Genomic DNA, 14326 nt, shown 5'->3' on the forward strand with positions numbered 1-14326 from the left:
ATTTCTTGAGTTCTTTGTATATTTTGGAGATCGGACCTCTGTCTGATGTGGGGTTAGTGAAGATCTTTTCCCATTGTGTAGGCTGTCGTTTTGTCTTGTTGACCGTGTCCTTTGATTTACAGAAGTTTTTCAGTTTCAGGAAGATGCATTTTAAAAAATATTTCCTATCCTGTTGCTCAGGAGCTGAGTCTGGTCTCCATGTATCTAGTATTGTTTTCCTTCGTGCTGGGAATCTGTCAGTTCTTGTTTCATTTCTTTCTCTATTCTGGTCTGCTCCCTTCATTTAAGAAAATTGTGGCCAATCTCCACCCCACACACAGGGTTTCTCTGTACAATAGCTCTGGCTGTCCTTGAACTCAATTTGTAGACCAGGGCTGCTTCTGCCTTTCAAGTGCTGGGGCTGGGATTAAAGGCGTGCACCACCACACCTAGCTTTCTCAGGAGGAATTTTTTGTTAACATGTTCACTTAACCAGAATATATATTGTTGCTTGAATTTTCATGAAGTAGATAAAACTTGATGTATTCGCCTGTGATTATAGCTCTGCAGCAGAGTGCTTGTAAGCCCTAGGTTCAATTCCCAGCACCATCAAAATAAAAAATACAGCATGAATCCAAGTAATAGTTCAGTGGCTAGAGTGCTTGATTGTCTAGCATGCCCAGAGACCTGGGTTTGATCCCGAATACCAAATAAAATGGATGAAATGGTACATGCCTGAAGTTCCACCACAGGAGAAACAGGAGAATCCAAATTAGGTCACTGCTGGCTGTGTAGCAAGTTCAAGACCAGCTTGGGACATGAGGCTTAAAAACAGCACAACAGAAGTTCTACGTACCAGACCGTGAATATTAATTCTCAGGAGCCTAACCATGGAGGGCAACAAGAATGTGCCACACTAAGCAGGGCTAGTGAATTTTGAAAGAGTTTTTAAAATGTGTAGCATACGAGATACTTACATTGCATCATGAGACTTGTCTGTGAAGCAGCAGCTTGATGCTCACTCCAGTTAAGTCATTACTGCCTTTGTCATTGTTTTGAGGTTACATGGCTGTCAGTGACTCGCCTGGAATGGCCAGCAGTCTGCTGCCTGCTCCACCTGTAACCTTTGCCTGTGTCTCACTGACCTGATATGAGAGGTATATATTGTTGCAGCTCTGTTGCTACTTTGGTACATGCTGCCTTAGCTCACTTCTTCCTGTGCCCCTTTGCTTTCAGTAAGTCACAGCTAAGGACAGTGACTCCTTGAAGTATATTCCCACTCCTAACGTTTTCTAGCATTTACTGAGTGATTGCTGTTATGCGCTAGAAAAGCTGGTGTTCTTGTTCTCAGAAAGCATTTATTCACACAGAAGAAGGGTGGTAAGAGAAACCTGTGTCTGATAAAAAAACAGTTTCTCCTTTATTTCACTTGGCCTGTTTATATGTGGGAGCACATTCTAAACTATGCAAAGTGACTGCACTGGGAGCTTGAGATGGGCATTAGTGGACTAGTTAGGGCATTGGCTAGTGCCACTGTGGGGAAAATGACACTGGATGATAAAGATCCAGCTATGAGAAGAGCATTTTAGGCCAACTGGCAACAGCTAGATTGTGGGGTTGAGATGGGCAGGGCAGGGTGTTCTCTTAGCTTCATCTGGAAGCCCATGGGCAGAGCCCTGCATGGGGGAGTGCTCAATAACCCTTACTACCATTGGCCTACATTTAAAGAAAGCCACATACAAATCCTTATTTATTTGCTTATTTATATATTAAAGATTTTGGCTTCTCTTTTTTATTATATTACATTTTGGTTTTTTTTTTTAATCTGTCTTTTTGAGATAGTCTAAAGTCTCAAAAAACAAGGGTAGCCATATTTGCTGTGTAGATCTCGCTGGCCGAGAGCTCACAGAAATCTGCCTGCCTCTACTTCCCAAGTTCTAGGATTTTAGGCATGTGTTACTATGCCTGGCTTAAGTGTTTTTATTAATAGTTTTACTGAGATTTCTTCATGTACAGAACAGATCTGGTTTTGTGTCTGTGATATCTAGAAACTTCAACAGTGATTGAATGCATGGTACCAGAACTTTGTGTGCCTCCATGTGCCAGGAAATACAGAGTGCTCCGTGTCCTTGGCGTAAGGGCTGGGTGGAAGCAAATACTTGTAAGGTGTGTGTGTGGCACTGAGTCGCAGAGCCAGTGCGTGGCCATCCCTGTGTCCTGGTTGCCTGAGGTCCTGTATATCCCTGTCTATGAAGACAGCTGGAGTCCAGCAGTTGGCCTTCCACCCCTAGAGAAGGAACAAGTGAGGCTAGAGCAACGAACGTGACCCTACCCATCTGGACCAAGGACTCTAGGGACCAAGAGATGTGAAGAGCTTGAAAACTGTGAGACACCTGCCACAATGCCCACTAACCCTAACATGCTTGCTTGTGACAGGGAAGAATTGAATTGCTCAGTGGGAACTCTCAGACCAAGGGTGTGCAGTGTGCGTGAGTGTGCATGTGTGTACAACATACACAGCACTCTGGGGCTACAGTAGTGCAGCCTGCTTTATGTAGTGTTGGAATCAAGCTCAGCCTCATTTGTATGCTAGGCAAGCACAAAACCAACAGCTGATTCCCAGTTGGTAAGCCTCAGACCTACAGGAGCCTGGAACCATGTGAGAAGACATAGTGGTGGAGTAGCAGTGCCGTCACTCTTACACGTGTATCTGAAACTTCAGGTACTAACTGTTCTGGTTTTTATTTTATGGGTATTGGTGTTTTACCTGCAGGTTTGTCTGTGAGGGTGCCAGATTCCCTGGAACTGGAGTTACGGACAGTTGTGAGCTGCCATGTACGTGCTGGGAATTGAACTCAAGTCCTCTGGAAGAGCAGCCAGTGCTCTTAACTACTGAGCCATCTCTCCAGCCCCCTAGCTGTACCATTATGGGCTATAGAAATGACAACATGCAGTGTAATTGCAATGCATCTTAGTGTTGCATTGATATCAAATGATATTTCTTATAGCTGGAGAGATAGTTCTGTGGTTAGGGTGTTTGCCCTTCCAGAGGACCTGAGTTCAGTTCACTTCCCAGCACATCTGTGGCTCACAACTCCCAGAACTCCATCTCTAAGTGATCTGGCTTCTGCAGACACCTATGTGTGCATGCACACAGTAATAAAAAGAAATCATGTTCATTTTTGTTGTTCGTGGTGCCTATTTTGGAACAGGGTCTCAACTAGTCTTTGATTTCTGTGTGACCAAGGACAGCCTTTACCTAGTGATCCTCCTATCTCTGTCTCCCAAGTGCTGGCCTCACAGGTGTGTCACACTTTCCCAGGCAGGAATGGTTTCTCATTGTTTTTGGTTTGTTTGTCCACTCTCTGAGCTACTAAGCAATTAAGGAAAGGACCATGGTGAAAACTTTTCACTTAGCTAATACAGACAGGTTGTGTGTCAGTTAGGACTTTTAAGGGGACAAAACTCAAGTATAAACAGAAATGTTTACTCAGAAACAACCCCAGTAATAATGCAACAGAATTGTGAACTTGTCCTTGACTGTGGAGGGGATTGGGAGTAATTTGTGTGTACGTATTTCTGAAAGTGTCTTTATACAGAAGACCTGATTTGTGATATTCTAGACAACTCAGAGACTTAAGTTATCTTAGCTTCATAGTTTGTGTTGTGAGCAGCAACTAGTAGCTTGGTGTGGTGAAGCACACCTTTGATCGCAGTGCTGTGGGAGGCAGAAGCAGGCAGGTCTCTGGGTTTCAGGACAGCCAGAGCTGTCTCAAAACAGACAGAGAAACAAAACAAACAAAAATAGAATAAAACTGAACTGATAACAGTGAGCCTTATGAATTTTGCCAGTGATGTCATTCTCATTTCATAGAAGTATTAAGTGACTAACCCAAGTCCCTGGGCTCCCAGGTCGGGATGTTTACAGAATCTCTGCCTTTCTTTTTTTTTTTTTTTTTTTTAATTTTGTGTAGAGTGTTCTGCCTGGATGACAGAAAGGGTCACCAGGCCTTATTATAGATGGTAGTGAGCCACCATGTGGTTGCTGGGTATTGAACTCAGGACCTATGGAAGAACAGTCAATGCTCTTAACCTCTGAGCCATCTCTCCAGCTCCCTGATCTCTGCCTTACCTTTGTGCTCTATTGGGGTGTTTGTGGTTCTGAGTTGTCAACCTCACTTGGAGTTGCTGTGTTCAGCTTTACTCATACAGAACTGTATGTAAATTTTAGAGCCACTGATGGGTTTTCACCATGTGCCTCTGGTGTTCTCTAGTGTAGGCTTAGTTATCATAGTGGTTTTCTGTTTTTAGACAGTCTCACCATGTTGCACTGACTGGTTTGGAACTCACAACATGGACCAGGTTGGCTTAGAACTCACAACTCTGTCAGACTCTACCTCCTGAGAGCTGACATGCTCAGCTGTTAGTCTTTTAATTAAAAATCTAGGTTTTGGGGTTGATGAGATGGCTCAGTGGGGGAAAGACAGCTGCTTGCTGTTTAGCCTGACAGCCTGAGTAAAATCCCTGGAACCTGCATGGGAGAAGGAGAGAATTTGTAAGTGAAAGTTTGTCATCTGATTAATACACATGCACCCCTAACCCCAGCACACATATGTGCACTGTCATCTAACCAACACACGTGCACCCCCAACCCCAGCACACATACACACTGTCATCTAGCCAACACATGTGCGCCCCAACCCCAACACACATGTACACTATCATCTATCCAACACACGTATACTCCTAACCCCAGCACACATGTACACTGTCATCTGATTTAACACACGTGCACCCTCAACCCCAGCACATATGTACACTGTCATCTGATTTAACACACGTGCACCCTCAACCCCAGCACATATGTACACTGTCATCTGATTAACACACGTACACCCCCAACCCCAGCACACATGTACATACACAGTAAGTAAATGTATAAAAATAAAAATGTAGGGCCCCATCTCTCTTTAAAATCTCTTTCAAAGGCTGGGGCCGTAGCTTAGAAGGTAGAATGTTTAGTATGAACAAGACCCTGGGTTAGATCACCCATCTCTAGGGATGCAGAGGCAGGAGGATTAGAAGTTCAAGGTCATCTTTGGTAACACTAAGTTAGAAGCTGTTCTGGGTTACATGAGACACTGTCTCAAAAATAAAAACCCAAGTCCTCAGAATTCTTTCTATAATATGCAAATCCATGCCCCGCCCCGTTCTCCCTCTCCACTTGCACGTGCTCATCTGCTCCCTGCAGAGCTCCCTCTCCCAACCCCTACCATCATTCTCTAGAGTTTACAGAAGAATGGCCCTCATTGGTGCTGGGGTGTAGTAGACCTGGGTTCAATACCAAAAGAGGTGTTCTTACTCCATCCACACAGCTTGTCTGTGTCCTGGGGCAGTTTATGTGTACACAAACACATTTGCACACACATGTGTGTCTGTACATGTACTATGTATATACACATATGCATATGCACTATATATGTATATAGTATTACATAAGGTTATATTATTTTTGTCATTCTAACAGACCTGAGTGTTTGAGGTTTATTTGGGGAGGGGTTGTAAGAGTGACTCACTATGTAGGCCTGCCTGCCTGGAATTTGCTATCTAGAGTAACCTGGCATCAGAGCTCTGCCTGCCTCTATCTCCCAAGTGCTTGGATTAAAAACATGTGCCTGTCTGGTTTGGTTTGGTTTTTATTTAAGTTTTTATTGTACCTACTACCTGACGATACTAAAGAAAATTAGAATTATGAAAATAACTTGTAGTAGTTGTCGTTTATTTAATGTCAAGTTGAAAGTGATCCAAACTTAGATCTTTAGTTTTAGTCTTATCGTCTAGAAATAATTTGAGCTCTTCTAAGATTGATTTAGTTTTACTTTAGTATATGAGTGTTTTCCCAGAGAATATATATGAGCACCATATGTGTGCCCGGCTCCTGAGGAGGCTAGAAGAGGGTGTCAGATCCCCTGGAGCTAGATCTCCAGATGGTTGTGACCTGCCATGTGGGTTCTTAGAAGTGAGTCCTGGTCTCACTGTGTAGCCCTGGCTGTCCTGGAGCTCACAGAGATCTGCCTGCCTCTGCCTCCCAGGTGGTGGACTTACAGGCGTCCACCGTGACACACATCGTATACATTTTAAATAGGGGTTTTTGTTAGGTTTTTTGAGACAATCTTACTATTATAGCCTAGGTTGTGCTTGAACTTGTGATACTTCTGTCTCCACCATGCAAGCACTAGGATTATAGACATATATTGCCATATTTGGCTTATTGTCCTGATTTTTAAGAAATATACAGTTTGCTGAGTGATGAACCCTGTGTAGGTCAGATTGTACATGGAGATAGCTCATCTGGCTGTTTGTAGACACTAGTAGGTAGATGAGGGTAACAGCCGCCATTGGGAAACAACAGTTTGTTGAACTAAAACTATAAACTGGGTATTGAGTGTGTCTGTGTCCGTGTAGAGACAGAAAGTATTCGGATGCTCTCAGCCCGAGACTAGTGACCAAAGAAGGATGTGAGTTTAAGTCTCTATCATCTCACCCATAGGCGTCTGGTATAGTGACTTCTAATCTTGCTCCTGTCCTAGTCTAAGACTTCACAGGTCTTCAGTAATGTGGTCCAGAGGAGATGAATTAGGGAAATAATAATAACCACTATAATAGGCTCACCATGGGGGCAGGGCTAACAACAGCTGGGAAGACCCCCCCCCCTTCTGTTCAATAGGCTTTTGAAAAGTTTGAAGTGAACTCATGAGAGGCAGGGAACAAGAACCTAGATCTGGAAGGTAGACAGAGAAAGAAGAGGGAAAAAAAGCTGTTGATAGCGTGTCTTTGGGCATAGATGTGCTTATCACTACTGTAGAGAGGCCCTGTGAAACATTTCTAGCCAAACAATAGGTCCAAAATCATGACATTTTTTTTTTTTTAAAAAAAACTGCTTGTGGTTCTTTACGTCTCCAGTTGTTAAATGCAGGCTCCTTTTGAGCCATGCTGACCTCTAAGGAGCCTTCAGAATGGTGGTTAAGAAGGCGTCCAATAGCCCTGATGAGACTGCAGGGTGATACCGGGTCTCAGCCATTGCTTGTTACACTGCCAGTAACCTCCGTCTCTTGATGGCTCTAGTGATGAAGACTTGCAAAGGCTATAGCGGTCAACATGCCTGTGGACAGTGGTTGGTTGTTATCATGCTAAGTCACACACACACACACACCCTTCTCCATGTCCAATGATTTTTTTTTTTTATTCTCACAAATGTTTTTATCCCTCTAGCAGTGGGTACAATGGAGATATTTTGTATTTTGTCAACATAAACTTTATTTATGTTACTTGTTCCTAACCTAAATGAAGTGTGTGCTGTGAACCTTAGCTGAATCAAAGTGTTTGATGAGAAACTATATTGATTTTTAAATTTTAGGTAAATTGTGTTCTCTTGTTTTTAGAAAATTAGTCCAGCCAGGCTGGAAGACACAAATAACTTCCGACTGAGAAAGCCTCAGGGTGTCTAGAGGCTCCCCTCAGCAATCCTTAACACTGTAAATCTTATGCAGATGGGAAAAGAAAGGTTTTTGGAACTGGGCTGTGTTGGCAAAGCTAGAGGGAGAATAATTTCTTACATTTTACACAAATTGTGTTCTGTATTTAGAGATAATTGAGGTTGATTTAAGATGCCAAAAGCTTCATATCAGAAAACGAGAGCTTTTCATAAGATGACTTAACAGGCTAACGCTTGCTTCACTATTCAGAACGTTGTTTGGAATGTCTTTAGGTGTGAGCTGCCCGTGACTCATTGTCATAGAATCACCCCTTTTGGTTTAGGGCCTTAGAGTATAGGCTCACGTCTCTGCTGTGAGTCTCCTCACAGATCCAGAACCTGCCCTGTCACCCTAGCCTGCTGCCCTCCGCCCCTCCAGTTTCAGTTCTTCGCCCTCTTCAATGCTAGGAAAGCTCTTTGGGATAGTATTTTCTTACATTTTTGTTTTGTATTGCAATGGAGTATTTTTATTTGTTTATTTACCCATTTATATTCATTTGTTTGTTTGTTTCTTCTTCCCTCCCCCCACAGGATTTCTCTGTGTATCTTTGACTGTCCTGGAACTCACTCTATAGACCAGGTTGACCTTGAACTCAGAGATCTGCCTCTCAGTGCTGGGATTAAAGGCATGTACCACCATGCCCAGCCTAGAGTATTTTTATAAAGAGAATAGTTAATTGGGAAGTTTTTCTTTAATCGTATCACCTATAATGTCCATAACTTGCCGGGTGCCAGCCAGCGTGTCTCTGCGGATGTGTTAAAGCCCAGCCAGGGTGTAGACCAGCAGTTCTCAGTCTGTGAGTCGCAACCCCTTTGAGGGGTCGATGCCCTTTACACAGCAATCACGTATCAGATATCCTGCATACCATATATTTACTTTGTGATTCACAACAGTAGCACAATTACAGTTAGGAAATACAACAAAGTAGCTTTGTGGTTGGTCACCGCAGCATGAGGAGCCTTCCTAGAGAGAGCAGCGTTAGTCCTTTTTCAGGGTTTGTTATCTCCTGGGGAGGGCATGCTTCACACGTGAGTGCGGAGGCTACTGGGCCAGGGTAGGTAGTTGAGAACAGAACTGTGCTGGGAAGCTCTGAAAATAAGACACTGTGCTCTTCTGCCCCTGAAGGTAAAGGATTTCTTTTGAGATTAAAGTGAACTTTTTTTTTTTTATGACTTGGTGATAATCCCTGGAACAGAGAAAAAACAAATAACTCACAACTTGAGTTCCTTTACAGTTGAGGAAAAGAACAGATAGTGAATCATCATGTTTGGGTTTTCTTTCCATGGTGAGCTCTGGCCTTATAGTCTGTGTCAGCACTGTGGGCTCGGCCTGGGCTGCTGTCTGTGTTACGGAATGCTTTAATAAAAACTAGGTCAGGGACCCGACTCCACTAGAGCTGTGTCCAGGGCAGGCTCACTCATGGACACCAAAACAAAACTCAGAAGCCAGGGTTAAGAACCAAGGCACGGGCCAAAAAAGATGACTCAGTGGGAAGTGAGCTTACTACCAAACCCTGCTTCCTGAGTTCAGTTCCTGGAACCCAGTTGTTGGAATGAGAGAGCCAACTCCTATAAGTTGTCATCTAACCTCAGCTCAGGGGCACACATACAAAGTAAATAAATAAAAGTGGTTTTAGGGCCAGGAGTGGTGGCACCTACCCCTAAAGCATCCTAAGCTAAAAGAAATTCAATTTTATAAAATTTTCTTCATTTTTTAAAGTTTGTGTTATTCTTCTCTCCCACTCCCTCTCTCTCTCTCTCTCTCTCTGTGTGTGTGTGTGTGTAAGCCCAAGATCCTACACACATGCTAGGCATATGCTTGTACCTCTGAGTTCCACCCCAGCTCCATCCATCTGTTAGCTATTAGAAGGCAAGTGCAATGGCACCCTCAGGAGGCAGAGGCCAGCATAGTGTGAGACCTAGCCCTAAAAGAGCATGTGAAGACCTAGCCACAGACTGAAGAGAAAGGAAAGCCTGGGGTAAAGGATACAGCTGCTTCAATTTGTAAGCTATTGTTTGAAGAGCTCTTGTGAATTGAGATGACATTAAATTTTGGTTGTCTGTAGTTAATCTACATAAATAAGCATTGAAATAAAAGGCATTAGAGAAAGGGGGAAGAGGGCTAACTTCTATTTTTTTCGAGGTGTTATGTAACATGAGGGCCTGCTTGTTGGGGTTTCTGTCCTGCCTGGTTCCCACAGTCATTAGGTCCCAAAAAATCACATAGAAGGTCCACATAAGTTATAAAACCAATTGGCCCATTAGCTCAGGCTTCATATTAGCTCTTATAACTTATATTAGCCCATTATTCTTACCTATGTTAGCCACATGGCTCAGTACCTTTTTTGGCGGGGCAGGTGACATCTTGCTTCTGCAGTGTCTGGACAGGACTGCAGAAAGAACTTCCTTCTTCCCAGAATACTCCTGTTCTCCTTGCCCCACCTCTAGTTCCTGTCTGGTTGTCCCACCTATACTTCCTGCCTGACTACTGACCAATCAGTGTTTATTGAAAACATAACTGACAGAATACAGAATTGTCCCATACCAGTGTTAGCTATTGCTAACAGTCTTGGCTTTTGCTGTTGGGTTGCAGTTCAGGTAAAAAAGGTTATTGGGTTTTAAGAATGGTATGTCTTCCTTCCCGCTTTTCCTCTCTGATCTCCCTCTCCTCTCCTCGGTTTTCTTTTGGGCACTTCCTCCTGTAAACGTTTTCTTCCCTTCCCCTTTTTCCTGTTCAAGTGGGTGGGGTTTTTTGTTTTGTTTTGTTTTTTAAAGTAGGGTTTTGGAACATGACCCATTGGATGAAGGTTGGAGAGGCTGAAGTTGTAACACCACCAAGAGGCTTGTTGCAGAGGTCTTCACAGTCTGACTTTGTGACTAAAGTGGGAATATCTAAAATAAATAATCAGTGGATAAAATTAACTGCCTGCCTGTGGGATTTGGGAAATAAGCAATCCGCACTATGTAAACATTTTCTTGGTTCCCTTACTGTCCACATGCCTTCCCCAGAATTGTGTGCGGTGTTGGAAATACATAGCAGAAAAGTTAGGGCCTGACTATGTTGGAGTCTCAGTCTAAGGAAGGAATAGAGGTCACGTTACACAAACAAAAACCAACCAAAACCCAAAAAGCCTTTATCTGTTCTGTACAAACATACACAGTGTTTCAACTAAAATTTTACTTCTTTTTCCAAGAGATGCTGACCTTTCTTGGAAGCTTTAAAGATGGAAAGAAGAGTAGATTTAGTTTGATTCCTCATTTCACAGGTGAGGACACGCAAATTTAGAGAGGTGTGACTGCCTCTGTTGGCACAGGGCAGATAGTGCGGCTGGAGCAGCACATACTGCTCTGCTGGCTTTTAACTAGCCCAGGGCAGTGACAGGACCCTGCCTCCACCGTGCCTGCCACGTTCACACTGGTCTGCTCTTCCATCTGTTAAATAGTAGCCTATGAAGTACTTCAGTCTAGTAGTCATTTGGTTAGCATATTGATTAAGATGGCAAGTCCCTGCAGGAGATGGCTCAGCAATTGAGAGAGCTTGCTGTTCTTATAGAGGACCCTGAGTTCGGTTCCCAGCACCCATGTCTGGCCGCTCGTGTAACATGCGCATGCGTGTGCACACACCTATCTCTGTAGATACAAACTTGAAACAACTAGTCTATGAAACTAAGTTGAAAAATCGTTCTCATTTTTATTTTAAAAATAGTTCGTGAAATAACAGAAATTACACTTGAAAATCTTACCAGAAATGATCTACTTTCATGAACACATGACTTCACATGCATTTAAATCCCTTTAACCCACGGGGATCCAGTGTGTTCCTCTAGTCTCCACTGGCACTGGGCACACAGGTTGTGCACAGACAAAACACCAACACAGGATAAATAAATAGATAGATGGATGGATAGATGGATGAATAGATAAATTCACATTGTATTCATAGGTACTAGGCATACAGGTGGTACATAGACAAAACACCAGTACACAATAAATAAATACCCACATAAGTTAATTCAAATTCACATTGTATCAGTTGAAATTTGTGAAAAAATAGAGCACTTTGGTTTCAGACGTGGTCCCATGCAACTGGGGCCAGCCTGAGACTTGCTCTGTGGCAGGACATCTAGTCTTCTCCCTCTTCCTTCTCTTACTTGTTTTTATCTGTTTATTTATATTATGGGGTCACAGTCTCCCTATACTGGCCTATACTGGCCTGGAACTCAGAGAAATCTGCCTGCCCTCTGCCTCTAGAGTACTGGGATTAAAGGCCCTTCTCTTATTCTTGTCAACTAAATTGTTGATGTGAGACGTCTGTGTTGGGCTCAGGTTAAAATCCCCCCCTTGCTTGAGCTCACAACTACTCCACTCCCTTTGACCCATCCTCCAAAGCAGGACTCAAGTTTTTTTTTTTTTTCACTTATACAACTCCTTTCTCCAAGATTTTTTTTAACAGAATCATTGAGTGAATATATAAGTATATAAAATAGATATAAAATCAAATACTTGCTGAGAATAATTCATAAGTGTATTTTAAAGCAGCTCTCTGATATAGATATATTTTTACCACTTCCTAAAGACAAAGCAAATGTATAAACTAATGAGATGGATGTGCTGGTTCATTTTAAATGAAGAATTATATCTTAGATGAATATTCGATTTTGTTGGATATAGAACATAGACTGTTATTTTGATTTTATAATCGTTATTGAAAATACTTCTCACTGGGCGGTGGTGGTGTACTCCTTTAATCCCAGCACTCGAGAGGGAGAGACAGGCGGATCTCTGTGAGTTCGAGGCCAGCCTGGTCTACAAGAGCTAATTCCAGGACAGGCTCTAAAACTACAGCAAAACCCTGTCTCGAAAAACCAAAAGAAGGAAGGGAGGGAGGGAGGGAGGGAGAGAGAGAGAGAGAGAGAGAGAGAGAGAGAGAGAGAGAGAGAGAGAGAGAGAGAAAATGCTTCCCATAATTACTATCTATCTATTGTGGGATTCGGGTAGCAATTCAACAACAGTTTTTAAAATCAAGCATTATAAAAACAGAATACAGAGAGTTGGCACAGGGACATAAGAGTGGATTTTGGAGGAATGGGATGAGTATGATCAAAATACATTGTATGAAATTCTTGGAGAATTAAGTATTTCTAAAAACTTAAACATTGTAGCACAGTTTAATTCCTAGATGTAATAATTTTATTATTACATGCTAAGGAATGATGAAAAAATATAAAAAATGTGTTTTCCTTAACTAAAGCATTGTTTCTATTACAGCACAGAACTTTCCCTGTACAATAGAAAGTGCAGTCATGAACTACAGTAGTCTCAATCCTGGCACCCCAACCAAAGTGTCTGAGACGGTGTTAACTAGCTTTGTGTGCCTGTCTGCACGCAACGTGCACGTGTTGTGTGCTCCAAGTGAAGGCTTCGGTGAAGGCTTGCGATCCCTGAAATACCTTCGTTTCCTTATGTGTTTGAGTGAGGTTCTGGTCATTGTGTGTTTGGGAACCTTTCTCTGTGACCTCAAATTCACTTAAGCAACACCACGTGTATGAAGCGTCTTCTCCTTGGTTACTAGAGACTCTTACTGCTTGTCTGTGACGGGCTCTCCCGTACCACTTTTGTGTTTAAATTGTGCCTTAGGTATTGATTGGAAGTGAAAGTGACTCTTAGTCTACTCTTATTCATGGTCACTTCCAAACACTCCTGGTCAAGCGTTTCTTGTGTCAGGTTCGTAGCCTCAGCTCACCTTCTGCTCTCTGCCCAAAGGAAGCCTGGTTGCCCCAGAAAGGCAGCGTTCACTCCTTGTCCTACTTTCCATCTTTCCCAGATAAATGGGCTCATGACTGTCTTTTCCTTCTCATTAAATCTTGCTTTTTCTTAAGAAAAGCTAAGAGAGGCATAGGTCCCACCCCATCCCCCTTCTGAGCACATGCCTGTAGTGCGAATTCTAATTGGTCTTAATAATAAAAACCCGGTCTGGTGGTGGCACTTGGAAGGTAGAGACAGGTGAATCCTTGTGCGTTTGAGATCAACCTGGTCTACAGAGCTAGTTCCAGGACAGTCTCCAACGCTACAGAGAAACCCTGCCTCGAAAAGCAAAACAAATAATAATAATAACAACAGCAACCTGGAGATATTAGGGGGTAAAAGCTGAAAAATCAGAGAAGCAGACCAGCCAGCCACTGGAGTTCTTACTTACAAATGCCTCAGACTGAAAAGGCTGAGCTCCTGTCTCCTCCCGCCTTATAGTCCTCTCTCCGCCCAGCGGGAGCACTTTCTGTGTCCACCTCCCTAGTGCTGTGATCAAAGATGTGAGCTGTTTTTCTTTTAGTCTGGTTAAATCTCCTGTCGCCCCAGTGTTGCCTTGAACTCCTGATCTTCCTGCTTCCACCTCCTAAGTGCTAGGATTAAAGGCATGTGCCACCATTGCCTGGGCTCTCTGGTTAACTAGTGGCTAGCTCCGCCCTCCGATCTTCAGGCAAGGTTTATTTGTTAGAGCACAAACAAAATATCACCACACATGCCTCTTGACTCTGCATTACCTGACCCATCTTCCTGGTTTTGATATCATAATTTCCTGATTACACTAGGCTCCTCACTTGAACATTAGCTGAAGTGAAGCTTCTCCTACCTTGAGCAATAGGATGTTGTGTGTAGAGAAGGTTCAGGATATAGAGGGTTGGGTCTAGCCTCTTTCAGTTAATAGCTGAGTGGCCATAGGTAGGTAAAGGTTAGTTACCAAAAGGCCCCCCACCTGATTCTTTGATACAAAATGTGGGGAAATTCTCTCCAGAGTGATATTTTATAAAGAACCTA

General features: G+C 43.0%; 1 protein-coding gene across 1 annotated transcript in view; it reads left to right on the forward strand.

The window, feature by feature from the left end:
- Positions 1-14326, forward strand: part of Ube2e1 (ubiquitin conjugating enzyme E2 E1) — a 54314-nt gene that overhangs the window by 19966 nt on the left and 20022 nt on the right. The window lies entirely within an intron of this gene.

The sequence above is a fragment of the Myodes glareolus genome, chromosome 5, assembly GCF_982192425.1.
Source record: "Myodes glareolus chromosome 5, mMyoGla1.1, whole genome shotgun sequence".
Lineage (NCBI taxonomy): Eukaryota > Metazoa > Chordata > Mammalia > Rodentia > Cricetidae > Myodes > Myodes glareolus.